This window comes from Pinus tabuliformis, chromosome 9 (genome assembly GCF_031772625.1).
Source record: "Pinus tabuliformis cultivar Carrire ecotype Pingquan chromosome 9, CPIR1, whole genome shotgun sequence".
In the NCBI taxonomy this organism is placed as follows: Eukaryota; Viridiplantae; Streptophyta; class Pinopsida; order Pinales; family Pinaceae; genus Pinus; species Pinus tabuliformis.
In genome coordinates, this window is record NC_142307.1 from 1,386,460,415 (window position 1) to 1,386,473,649 (window position 13,235).

Below are 13,235 nucleotides of genomic sequence, written 5' to 3' on the forward strand. Positions count from 1 at the left end.
ATAGCTAACCATCCTCCAATTTGACCCAAACCTAGCTTGAGAGCCCCAAACCCGAAACTGGAGTGTAAACCTGGCCTACAATCTCGCCCAATGGGTGAAATTTTTAGATAGTTAAATTGTTCACTAATGCCTAGTTTCTAAAATTTGAGGTCGTATGGGGGCACATGCCTATGGGCTCGGGCTAACTACCCGCCCCTGTCGGCCGACCCCTAACGAATTAACACATGGTCATATGAACCCCGCGGAACCTGAGGTTGGTGCCAAAATCTGTGCTGAGGGCTTTATTCAAGGTACACTCCTTTTTTTAGGCGGTGAGGTCATGTGAGGCCACATATGGCCCAAGGTTGGCCCCTATACTTTACCCCGTGGACAGTTCTGCTACGGTGCATGTTTTGTGGGTTGTGACCATAGGGCTAGGGCTAAGCCCTAGACAATGGTCTCACCCCATTATTAGGTGGGCGCAGGGACCAAGGTTTGTGCTTAGCCCCGACCCAATTTCAAAACGAAAAATGTGGCAATCCTAAATCAAAATTGAGGCCTTAGATTGTTAAGTAACACATGCATGGAATGTTGGTTGAGACTCTTGGTGCTTGGGTAGAGGTTTTGAGTTTAATTCCTATTAGGCCCCATCTAACCCAAACAAATTTTTGCATGCCAACAAGAGGCCACGTGGCAGCCAACCATTGGTCGACATGGCTCTCCACTATTGGACCACTTCAACAAACCCACAACCAATAGAATTGCACCATTCATGAGCCAATCACAAAAAGACACTTGTTAATCAACCATTGGCCCAAATTGTATAGTCGAATTCGCAATCACCTACCTAGTTAGCGTACAGACTGCTAACTGGGCATAGCTACAACCCAATTACAAAAAAATTAGTTGTTTGGCAATTCGATCAGAACACGATATCAGGAACATACGATATCGGTTTTGAGTGAAATGCATTGTGTTGGATTCGGGTCGCCGAGATCTACGCACTGGTACATATTTCAAGAATTTTTTAACACTTTGAATTTTGAGCACTAAACTGATCCCTTGGATCATTCATAGAATCAAAGGATAATTTGTATCCTTCCACTCTAAAGAGTTCTACCATATTCTTAGAATCAACAACATGGATTTCAATCTACAAGGAAATAAGGATTATTCTCTGGAAGAGATCGAGTTAGAAATCAATGACTTTAGTTGTTCCTGCCCAATTCCCTAAGGTTAAATGTCCTTGAATTTATGGTTCTCCCCTTGGCCCCCACCTTATTTGAATATTTGTTTCTTTGGATTTATCTTAGGTCCCCCTCACCCTCCTTATTCCTTATTTGTTCCCCATCCCCTTCTATGTGACACCCTTTATATCCTCATCAGACTCCTTGAAGGCTTAACGTATTGGCTACATGATCGATCTTGGATTTTCCTTGTTATGGCATCACATAAGAACCACCACCATGCATATGTTGCTCTCTTCACCTTACATTCTTGTTACTACTATATTCATTTGCCCTGACCTTGGAATTGACCTTTGCTCAGAATCATGATGACTGCTATGCCACCAACTCACAAAATAGAAGAAAAGATAGATCAATGACTTCAAAATCAACCTCTTCGAGGGGGAAACCTCCTTTAAATTACACAAATGAGAAATTCTTGGATGATACAAATGACAAGACCTCCTTTCTATATATAGGAGTCTAAGGGGTCACAATATAGTCAAATCTGACATAACAATAATAATGTAAGGGCACAACAATAACAATAGTGGGCTTTTATGGGACATAATAATAACAATATGGGGACAACAATAACAACAAGGGGATACAATGAAAATAATATAAAAGAATACACTAGTATTATAGGGACCTAACATGCCCCTATCCTTCAGAAAAGTGTTGTCCTCAACGCTGAAGTAGTTATGGATGCTTCTGTATAAAATTCTCATCCTCCGATGTGGAATCTTCAGCGGGTAAGTTCTTCCACTTAATGAGATACTCTAAAATTGATCGATTTCGTAGTTGTCGAGCTCTTGTTTCTGTGACTGCTTCAGGTTCCAATATGACTTTTCCTTCTTCATCAAGTTTTGGAAATATTGTTTGAATTGGGAGATTGTCACCTATAACCTTATTTAAGCATGAATGATCGAAAATTGGGTGCATGTGGGAAGTTGTAGGAAGCTCCAATTTGTATGCCATAGTACCAATCTTTTGCAACACCTTGTACATACCATAATAATTTGGTGATAATTTATTATCCTTCTTAGATTGCTTGAGGGACATTTGTTTGTATGGTTGTAGCCGTGGAAATACTTAATCACCTACATCAAAACTTCTTTTGCTGTGATGTTGATTTGCCTGTTGTTTCATTCTATTTTGCGCCAAAGTGAGGTTATCCTTTAAGAGTTGGAGAAGTTGTTGTTGATGCTCGATGTGATCTTCCACTGGTTGAACCTTAGAATTTTCTCTTAAATATGATGTGATGGATGGTGGATGATATCCGTAAAGTGCCATAAATGGGGTCATTTTTGCTGTAGTATGGAAAAAAGTGTTATATCACCATTCAACCAGAGGAAAGCATTGACCCATTGTGTTTTTTTATCAGATACAAAGCAACGAAGATATGCTTCCAAACATTTGTTCACTATCTTAGTTTTCCCATCAGATTGAGGATGATAAGATGAACTATGAGCTAACTAAGTACTCAGACAAGAAAATCATTTGTCCACAAATTTCCAGTGAAAATGGGATCTCTATTGCTTACAATAATCTTTGGGTTTCCATGTAGATTTTGAATTGTTTCCATAAATGTAGTAGCAACTATACTGGATTTAAAGGGATGAGATAGTGCACAAAAGTGTGCATACATGGTAAGTCTATCAACTACCACCATGATGACACTCTTTCCTTCGGACTTGGGTAAACCTATGATAAAATCCATTGAAACCTCCCCCCAATGTTGAATTGGAATGGATAAAGGTTGTAATAGACCTGTGGTCTTAATTGTTTCAACTTTATTTTGTTGGCAAACCAAACATTCTGCCACAAAATTTTGAATATCATATTTAAGGGCATCCCAAAAAAAATCCTTCTTAAACCTTTGGTAAGTTTTTAAAAATCCAGAGTGCCCTCCTAAGGGAGAGGTGTGCAATTCCATAAGAATATTTTGTTTGAGTTGGGAATTCTTACAGAGGTATAAGCGATCTTTGTACCATAATGAATCATTTTTCCAGCTAAATGTATTAGATGTACTGGGGTCTTGTTGTAATTTTTGAATGAGTGCCCACACTTCTTTGTCATTCTTCCACTCATCTCTTGCTTCATTTATCCAATCTGGTTGGATAATATAAATGGCACAAATAAATGCTTCCACATCCTCATCCTTTCTTGAGAGTGCATCTGCAACAGCATTTTCAAAGTCATAACCCAACATATTTGTGTCCCATTTTTGTTGCTCTTCTGAAGATAATCTTTGTTCTACAAAGTATTTAAGACTATCATGATATGTTTTTACCTTGAAGTGTATACCCCTTAGGTAAGGTCATCATTTCTTAAGTGCATGTAGTATTGCCAACATTTCATTCTCATAAATGGCTTTGTGTAAATACTTTCCTTTATTTGGACAAATTTCGAAAGAAATGGGTCTTTCTTATTACATTAAAAAAACACCAATTCCATTTCCTGAGGCATTACATTCCATAATAAAAGGTTTTTGTGAAGTCTGGCATAGCTAAGACTGGTGCTTGGCACATTGCCTCTTTAAGATGTTCAAAGGATTTCATTGCTTCTAGAGTCCAAGAAAATGCATCTTTCTTCATTAATGTTGTTAGAGGTGCTGTTATTCTCCCATAATTCTTAATAAACTTGCGATAATACCCTGTCAACCCGAGAAATACTTGTAGATGATTTATGGATGTGGGGATTTTCCATTCCTTAGTGGCATTAATTTTGCTAGGGTATACCTTCATACCTTCATGAGGTACAATATAACCCAAATATTCCACCTCTTGTACTCCAAAGAAATATTTGGAGGCTTTTGCATATAATTGTTTATCGTCCAATAGTTTGAGCACTCTATCAACATGTTGAACATGATCCTTCCAAGACTTGCTGTAGATTAGTATATCATCAAAATACTAACACAATTTTTCTAAGGAAGGGTTTGAAAATGGAATTCATCAAACCTTGAAATCTAGAAGGTGCATTGGTAAGGCCAAAAGGCATGACCAAAAATTCATAATGACCCTCATGAGTTCTAAATGTTGTTTTCAGAATGTATTGAGTCTTCATTCTAATTTGATAATATCTTGAAGGAAGGTCCAACTTGGTGAAGTAAATTGCTCCATGCAATTCATCCAATAATTCATCAATGACAGGAATGAGAAATTTATCTTTAATAGTGAGTTTTTTAAGCTCCCTATAATCCGAACACATGTGCCATGATCCTTCCTTCTTGTGCACCAATACTACTGGAAAAGAGAAAGAACTTTGAATAGGTTGAATTATACAAGCCTCTAGCATTTCTGCAACCATATGTTCAATTTCACTCTTTTGGGCATATGGATATATGTAAGGCCTGATTTTTGGAGGAACACTTCCTGGAATCAAATGAATAGCATGATCATGATCACGAATAGGTGTGAGGCCTTTGGGAGTCTCACATACCTTGTAATGATTGTCCAAGAATTTTTGGGGATCTAGAGAAATATATGATTTCGACGTGGGAACCTCTAGCGAACATAATTAGGCAATTAAGCCACATTGTTCTTTCTTTAGAAGCTTTGTCACGCTGCTAAAGCTAATTATCTTTCCCAGTTTCCCTGCGATACCCCTTAATTCAACTTCCTTTCCATTTGAAACAAATTTCAAGAAAAGTTCTTGAAAATTAAAATCTATCGTACCCAAATATTGTACCATTGGACTCCTATTACAACATCAGCATCACCCATTGGAATGGAAAGCATTGGACTATTCAAAACATACTCTCCCATGGATAGCTTGATATTATGGCACTTTCCAGAGCAATTTATCATTCTTCCATTTGAAACCATCACTTGACACTCTAGTGGCGGATATAGGAAGCAATTCAATTCCTTTGCTATCTTAAAATGAATAAAATTATGGGTACTTCCCGAATCAATCAACACTATTACCCTTTTCTTCTTGATATGTCCTTCTATCTTGATTGTTTGAGGAGTGGTTATTCTAGACAATGCATTACAAGATATGGTTGGATTCATTTCTTATTTGTCTAGGCTTTGTTCCTGTGTGTATCCTCTTCTTTTGACGTTTCTTGTTCCTTTTCTTCTTCCTCTTCACAATCTATGTAAACAAATTTCTTCTCAGCACACTTATGACCTTTATTGTATTTTCTATCACAACTATAACAAAGCTTTTTTTCTCTTTTTTCTTCCAATTGTTGTGGTGTCAACCTTATAGGTTGTGGAAGGCTAGGTGCAACAACACTTCCATCTTTATAGTTGTGATTGGTATGCTTCCTTGTTGCCATAATTTTGCTTTCAATTTTTCTTGCCAACCTAGATGCCTTATCCAATGAATCAGGTTCCCAAAGGTGAACTTCATGTTGGATGTTATATTTTAATGTCCATATGAACACATCAATCCTATGCTCCTCTGGAATATCCTTTACCTTTATATTGAATTTTTGGAAGTCCTCAATGTGCTCCACCATTGAACCTTTTTGTTTGAGATTTATCAATTGGCTAAACAAGGTGTTTCTTTTCGTATCCTCATCATGTGGTATCATTTCTTCCGTAAAAATAGCCCAAGTGACAATATGTTTACGAGAGAAAAGCCATTGATACCATACAAAATGATTGGGTTCCAAATATAAAGTTGCAATGCGTACCTTTTGTGTGTTTTGCACATTATGGAGATCAAAATATCGCTCCATCTATAGTATCCATGTTACGGGATCCTTGCCATCAAACTTCTTCATATTTATCTTTGGAACATGGTGGGTCTTAAATACAATGTTAGAGTCTATGAAATCATTATTAACATTTCTTTTGTTCTCATCATGAGTTTCCTCTACTACCTTCTCGCCATTAGGAAGCATTTCTTGTAGCAATTTTTTCAAACCTCCTTTCAAACCTTCCATGCCTTTCTTAAAATCTTCAATGTTTACTTCTAAACCATCCATCTTAGCTTCTACTACTTTTTTTGAGAGTGAAATTTGTTGCACTTGGTCTCATAATTTTGATATATCATGTTGCATTTCTTCCTCTTCTTCATGAGTCATACTAGATATTTCGGGTTTCTTACTAGGTGTTTCCATTTTCTTTCTTCGTGGCATTAGTTAATGATAATTATGCTTCACTATGTCCTTTGAATTGCTTCAAACTAATTTTTCAAACCAAACTTATGCAAAATTTTCAAAAGAGTACACACATTTTTTGTTTTTGTAGGAGCTTGATAGTGAATCTATTGTATCTTTGTAATTTCAAATCTTTGAGGTCTAAACTTTCGTCCTGTGCTATCCCTTTGAGTCCTCATTCCAACCTTGCAAGTCTAATAAAGATTGGATTCTCCAATAAAGAGTTATTCCAAATATCCCATGATGGCCTGATTATAGATTGGTTCTGTAGAGAGAACTTGTACAAAGTACCAGATATCATTATTTCGACCTTTGGACACGAAATTGATATACTAGAAACTGCATTCTGTCCTATTTCTGTACCTTTTTACGAAATTTAAATCTGATTCTCAGAGAGACAATTATGAAGAGTTTCCCCAGGTCACCTGTTTGAGATATAATTCGGGATCCTGCAAAAACCCTAACTTCCTTGGATCATATCTCCAAAAATATAGCAAGCCAAGATCTGAAATTCGTACTTGAGGTTCATCAAGATTTTGGCTCAAATGGGTTTTAATGTTAGCATCTTAAATGTCGTAGAAAAAAGGTATAAGGAACATGCCACGATGACCTATTTGAAGTAGCAAAACCCTAGAATCCAAAGCTCCTATACCAATTGCTATACAACCAACTCACAAAATAGAAGAAAAGATAGATCAATGACTTCAAAATCAGCCTCTTCGAGGGGGAAACCTCCTTTACATTACAGAAATGAAAAATTCTTGGATGATACAAATGACAATACCTCCTTTCTATATATAGGAGTCTAAGGGGTCACAATATAGTCAAAGCCGACATAACAATAATAATATAAGGGCACAACAATAACAATAGTGGGCTTCTATGGGACACAATAATAACAATATGGGGAAAACATGGGCACAACAATAATAATAAGGGGATACAATGACAATAATAATAAGTGAATACACTACTATTATAGGGACCTAACAATGACTCTCTCCAGAAGTTGTACAATAAAATTTAATGATAGACTCATGTGGATTGTGTGTATGGATAGGAGAATTGGTGCTAAATTCAACTCATGTCTGGGTCCTCCCTCATTCATGACTGATTATGTTTCTTAGATAGATCCACCAACCTTGTAGCCTAGTAATTTGGTATCCACCCTATCTTCATAATCCACTGTGGTGTCTATGCATTCATCTTTTAGGAAACTTTGCGAAGAGCTCCACTTTAGGTTTCAGTCACTTATCCTTTGGATTGTGCAATTATGGGCTCGACACTCTAGCTTTTGGGAAATTTGGCGAAAGGGGCTCTCTAGTTCTCAAACCACTCTGGCAATGCCTGGGCTCCCCTCCTTGGTTGTTCTTAGACAAACACAGGCTGCTCTGTATGAAGGTAACCTTTTCTTTCCAGTTTTTAATTTGGCATACTGTAATTGAGAGGGCCTAGATGGAAACTCCATCAAAGTAGGCTCCTATCACATCACTCTAGGTTCCAATTCAAGTTTTTTAAAATTATTTAGGCTCTCTTGCACATCACTCCAGCAACATTAAGGCCTTCCTTCTTAGAGGTTTTGAGGAAGCCTCTGGTTCAGAGGCAATGTGTCAATTCTGGGTCTTTTGGCTATCAGTCAACTTTTTCTGCTCTAGTGACTTAAAAGGAAGCCCAAATTCCCAACACTGTGCAATACATAATTGGGGTCTCACCAAATTGGAGACTCAATAAGTTCAAATCTGCAATCCCTTCTTCTCATCCAATTTTGGTGGTTTTCCTATTCTCTATAGTCACCTTGGGGAGGTTTGGCTCATATTCTTATGAAATTTGTAGCATTCATAGCCTCTATCTACATATCCTCATAGTTATGACTCCAATTTTGAGACTTCTTCGATAGAAATCCCTTACTCTCACTATTTGTCTTCCCATGAAGCCCTACAGAGGATTAATTATGACTTGCAAGATATTTTTTGTCAAATGTATCACTCAGTGGTAGAACACACTGATAAAATTATGGCTCTTCAACATTAGATCTCACGCTTGGTGGATGAAGTGGATGCACTCCGAGATACAATAGTGGAACTCAAGCTCAACAAAGATACCCCTACACGTCAAGACCAACTTCACGAGGATCCAGGCAAGTGGAACATTGATCTTAACATACCAATAACTGAAAATGATTAATTTGCATGTAGAACATTGATCACTATAGATGTCTTTCGGTATTTTTGTGGTTTTGTAAGCTTTTTGTACTGGTGTCTCTCCATGTAACGGGTTTATGGTCAATATGATTATGGGACAATATTGCAAATTGGAAATGTAATCCCCCATGTATTTGTTGTGGCTCGGTGCATACTTAATACCAAAACTACTCTTTTTTGTTAAAAAAACAAACTTTCGCTATTGATAATGACATGAAAAAGTTGGCCATTAACCAAATATTGATTATTAAAAATTGTTGTTTTGCAAAAATTAAGTTTTTTGAGATTTTTGAGAGGTTTTGCATTAACCAATGCTAACTTTGTATTTTTTCTAAGAAGTTTGAGAAATCACATCCTTCTAAATCAACAATTATTATTATATCTTAAATTCATTTTATGACAATCTCACTAAGTGTTTTAGTGGGAAATTTGTTCACTATGAGACTCATTCTTATTGGAAATGTTTTAGTTTAAACCATCTTATTGAATCTATTTTATAGATTAATAACATTGAGGCCAGCGACAAGAGGAAGAGTACCAAGGAAAATTCAATTTTAATTAAAATTATGCATTTAATAAAATTATTTATTAGTGCGATATGGGGTAGATCTCAAGTAAAAACACATAAATTTTAATTAAAATTATACATTCAATAAAATTATTTATTGCCCCGATATGAGGTAGGTCTCAAGTAAAAACAAGTAAATGTAAACACGTAAACATTTAACATATAATGTTTAACATTTTTAATTTAATGCAAGTTCTATTTAAAAATCAATCTAATTGTTATTATGTATAAACACAATATAAATTTAAAATATGAAGAGGTTTACAACACTCAAAAAAGACGTTTGGTAAATAAATAAAAATATAAATAAACCAGAGGTATGGTAAATAAATAAAAATATAAATAAATTAGAGATATGGTAAATAAATAACACATTTTTTTTTATATTTATTCCACAAACCTCTTTATCCCTATTTTTAAAAGTGGGGATACAAATAACCCCTCTAATTATTGGACAATTATGATCAGTCCTCTCCTAGCCAAGTTATATGGTATTATTTTGGAAATGAAGTTGAGCATATGGCTTGAAAGTGAAGGTAAGCAGGCTAAAGGCCAAGGGGGTTTTAGAAAGCAACACTCAACAACAGACCACCTCGTTACGCTTAGGATCATTGTGGAGGAATGTCCCAATGATAAATCCAATCTCTTTTGTTGCTTTGTGTACTTTAGAAAGGCTTTCGATACGGTTCCTAGAAACAACCTTTGGAATAGATTAGAAGAGATAAAGTTTCCTTTTGAGTTGAGAGTTGCCGCTATAAGGTTATACAAGAATGTAATTTCCAAGATAAAGAGAAATGAGGGTTGGTCGAAAGATATTACGTGTAATATCGGAGTTAAACAAGGTTTCTCCCTCTCCCCTACCCTATTTGGCATTTACATCGACAAGCTAGAAGGTTGTTTACAGGAAGCAGGATGCGCTGGCACGATCTTAGCTAGGATAGTCATCATCCTTCTTCTCTACACTGACGACACTGTTCTTCTCGCAAGGTGCCCATCTGATCTTGATAAGAAACTTATACTTCTTAAGGATTTCTGCTCTACCATGGGTATGATTGTTAACACTCACAAAACAAAAGTTATGATTATCAAATCCAAGAAGGACACTTACGCTAATTTATGTATGACAATAGTAACTTGGAGGAAGTGTCTTCCTACAAGTACCTAGGAATTGATATTCATCACAAGCTCAACTGGAACTATAGCATTGAGAAAAGTATTAATGGGGGATGGAAAGCTTATTTTGGTCTTGAAAATAATTGTAAAACGAAAAACCTCGTAATGTGGGATAAAAAGAAGTTCCTCTTTGAAACTTTAGTCACTCCGGTTATCTTATATGGATGTGAGGTTTGGGGTTGCAACATCACTAGAGAATCCTGGAGAAATATTGAGCAAATCTAGAAGAGTTTTATAACGTATAACCTCAAAATTAAAAGCAACACACGCTATCCTATTCTCCTTATATAAGTGGGTCTTTCCGCTATTGAGAGCCTAGCTATGACTAGGCTTCTATTGTACAAGCACAAACTCAATAACATAGGAGACCATAGACTTCCTAGGCTAGCTTTAAATTCCAACCAAAACCACCTACGGCTCAAACAAGATTGGTATAAAGACACCAAGGCCTGGTTAACCCATTGGGAGATTGATGAGAATGTTGCATTGCAAAACATTAATAACATTAAAAATATTGTTCTAAGTTCAAAGAAAAAATGTGGTGTGAGAAAGATTTAGCAGCTAAAAGAAAATTAAGATATTATAAGGAGGTCATCAACCCCACCCTAGAATATCAAAAGTATCTCTCTATTTTAACTAGCTCAAAGAAGAAAATTAATATAGCCAAGATTAGAACGAACTCTCACGAGCTCCATAGTGCAATGGGTCGTTGGGCAGTTCCTAAAACTAATTACTGGTCATACTAATTACTTTGCTTTGTCATGAATTAAATGTAAAATCATATGTTGAGTTAAATATGAATGCAAAAAAGTCATTTTGTAAGAGGTCAGAGAGTAAGAGGTTAGAGATCTGGGGAGAAAATGGTGGAGCAAATTTTGGTGGGTGCGTAAAAACAATAGTGACTGTGTTTTACTATGTGTTATTTCGCATAAGTGTAAATCACCATAAAAACTTTGTTTTACTTGGTGAATGAGACGCAGTCTCATGTAAATGTATTTTCATGTTTAAGAACCCAATACTAAGTTTTAGTGTGTTGCTCCAAACCTACTTTGTTATTTTTTCCATGAGTGAATATTATTCATTAAGTCTCTCAAATAGCTCCGCGATGCGCGAAGGTAGCTGCGCAAAATCAGCTCAGCGAAAGTAGCTTCGCGAGAGTCTTAACTCTCTACCCCTCTGTGAAAATTAAATTTCCTAAATATTTCTAACATGGTATCAGAGCGGGTTAAATATTCTTAGTGTAAAAACAAGTGTTTTTACTAGTAGTAAGGATTGTTTTGAGGGCAGATTGTTTTTAGCATATTTACCAGCAGGTAGAAAGTTTTTTTTACACTCAGAAATGGAAACATCAAGCACAAGCTTGACTAATCCTCAAATACCTCAGTTTAATGGCAAAAATTATGATTATTGGGCTATTACAATGAAGGCCCTGTTTTCTTCTCAAGACATTTTGGATTTGGTGGAGAATGGTTTTCAAGAACTAGCAGATGCAACAACATACAATGCCTTATCTCAACAAGAAAAAGATTTGTTAAGGGACATCAGGAAGAAGGATTCAAAAGCCCTGTTTTATATTTTCAAAGCAATTCATGAAAGTATTTTCTCAAGGGTTGCAGCAGCAACGAAGTCCAAGCAAGCATGGGACACCCACCAGATATCCTACCAAGGCATGGCAAAAGTCAAGACAACAAAACTGCAAATGTTGAGGAGATATTTTGAAACACTTAGTATGAAAGAGTTTGAGAATATAGACTCATTTTTTATGCATGTAAGTGGGCTGGTTACTCAAATTAGGTCTCATGGTGAGACACTTGAGGAAAGAAGTAGTTGAGAAAGTCTTGAGAAGTTTTCCAGCAAGGTTTGAGGCCATTGTTGTTGCCATAGAAGAGACAAAGGATCTCTCACATTTCTTAGTGGATGAGCTTAATGCATCATTGATTTCTCATGAAAATAGACTGAATAGAGCAGCAAGCTCCTCATTGGAGCATGCCTTCAAGACACAAGTATCATTTGGTCAAGGTTGAGGCAGAGGAAGATCATATGCTAGAGGAAGAGGAAGAAGCCCACACAGAGGTGGAAGAAGCAGCCCTTCAAGCTCAAATGCAAGAGGCTGCAATCAAAATCCAAGTCAAGGCCCAAGCCAAAATCAAGAATAAGGTCAAAGGTATGATAAATCTCAAGTTCAATGTCATTACTATAAGAAGTATGGTCATTATGCAAATGAATGTAGAAAGAAGCAATATGACATTAGTAACAAACCAAGTGTAAATTTCACAAGAGAAAATCATAACCATGATAGCATGTTTTTAGCTTGTAATGTAGCACAAGAAAAACATAGTGATATATGGTATCTAGATTCAGGGTGTAGCAACCACATGTCAGGAAACATAGAAATGTTTTCCAATCTAGATGAAAGTGTGAAATTTGAAGTGACATTAGGGATTGATAGCAAAGTCTCTGTCATGGGAAAAGGAAGAGTTAATATCCTAACAAAGAAGGGGGAGAAGAAATACATCTCAGATGATTACCTTGTCCTCGGTCTGAAACATAATCTCATGAGTTGGACAACTTATGCAAAAAGGCTACAATGTCTTCTCCAAAAATGATGTGTGCACAATTTTGGATAGGCCTCCAAGCAGACAGCTGATTACAAAGGTTCAAATGACAAACAATAGAATGTTTCCCCTAAAAATAATATCATATTTGCATAAAGAAGGTGCACAAGCACAACTATCTATGAACTCACAGGAAGATGGAAGAAAAGAGGCAGCTGTCACATAAGTAAACTTTCAAGTAGAGGTAAAAGATGAAAACTGGTTATGGCACTTGAGATTTGGACATCTCAACTTTGGAGGTTTGCATTTGCTGCATAGGAAAGACATGATGAAGGGTTTACCACTCATAGCAAAACCAGACAACATATGTGAAGGATGTATCTTGGGCAAGCAACATAGAGAGACATTTCTAGC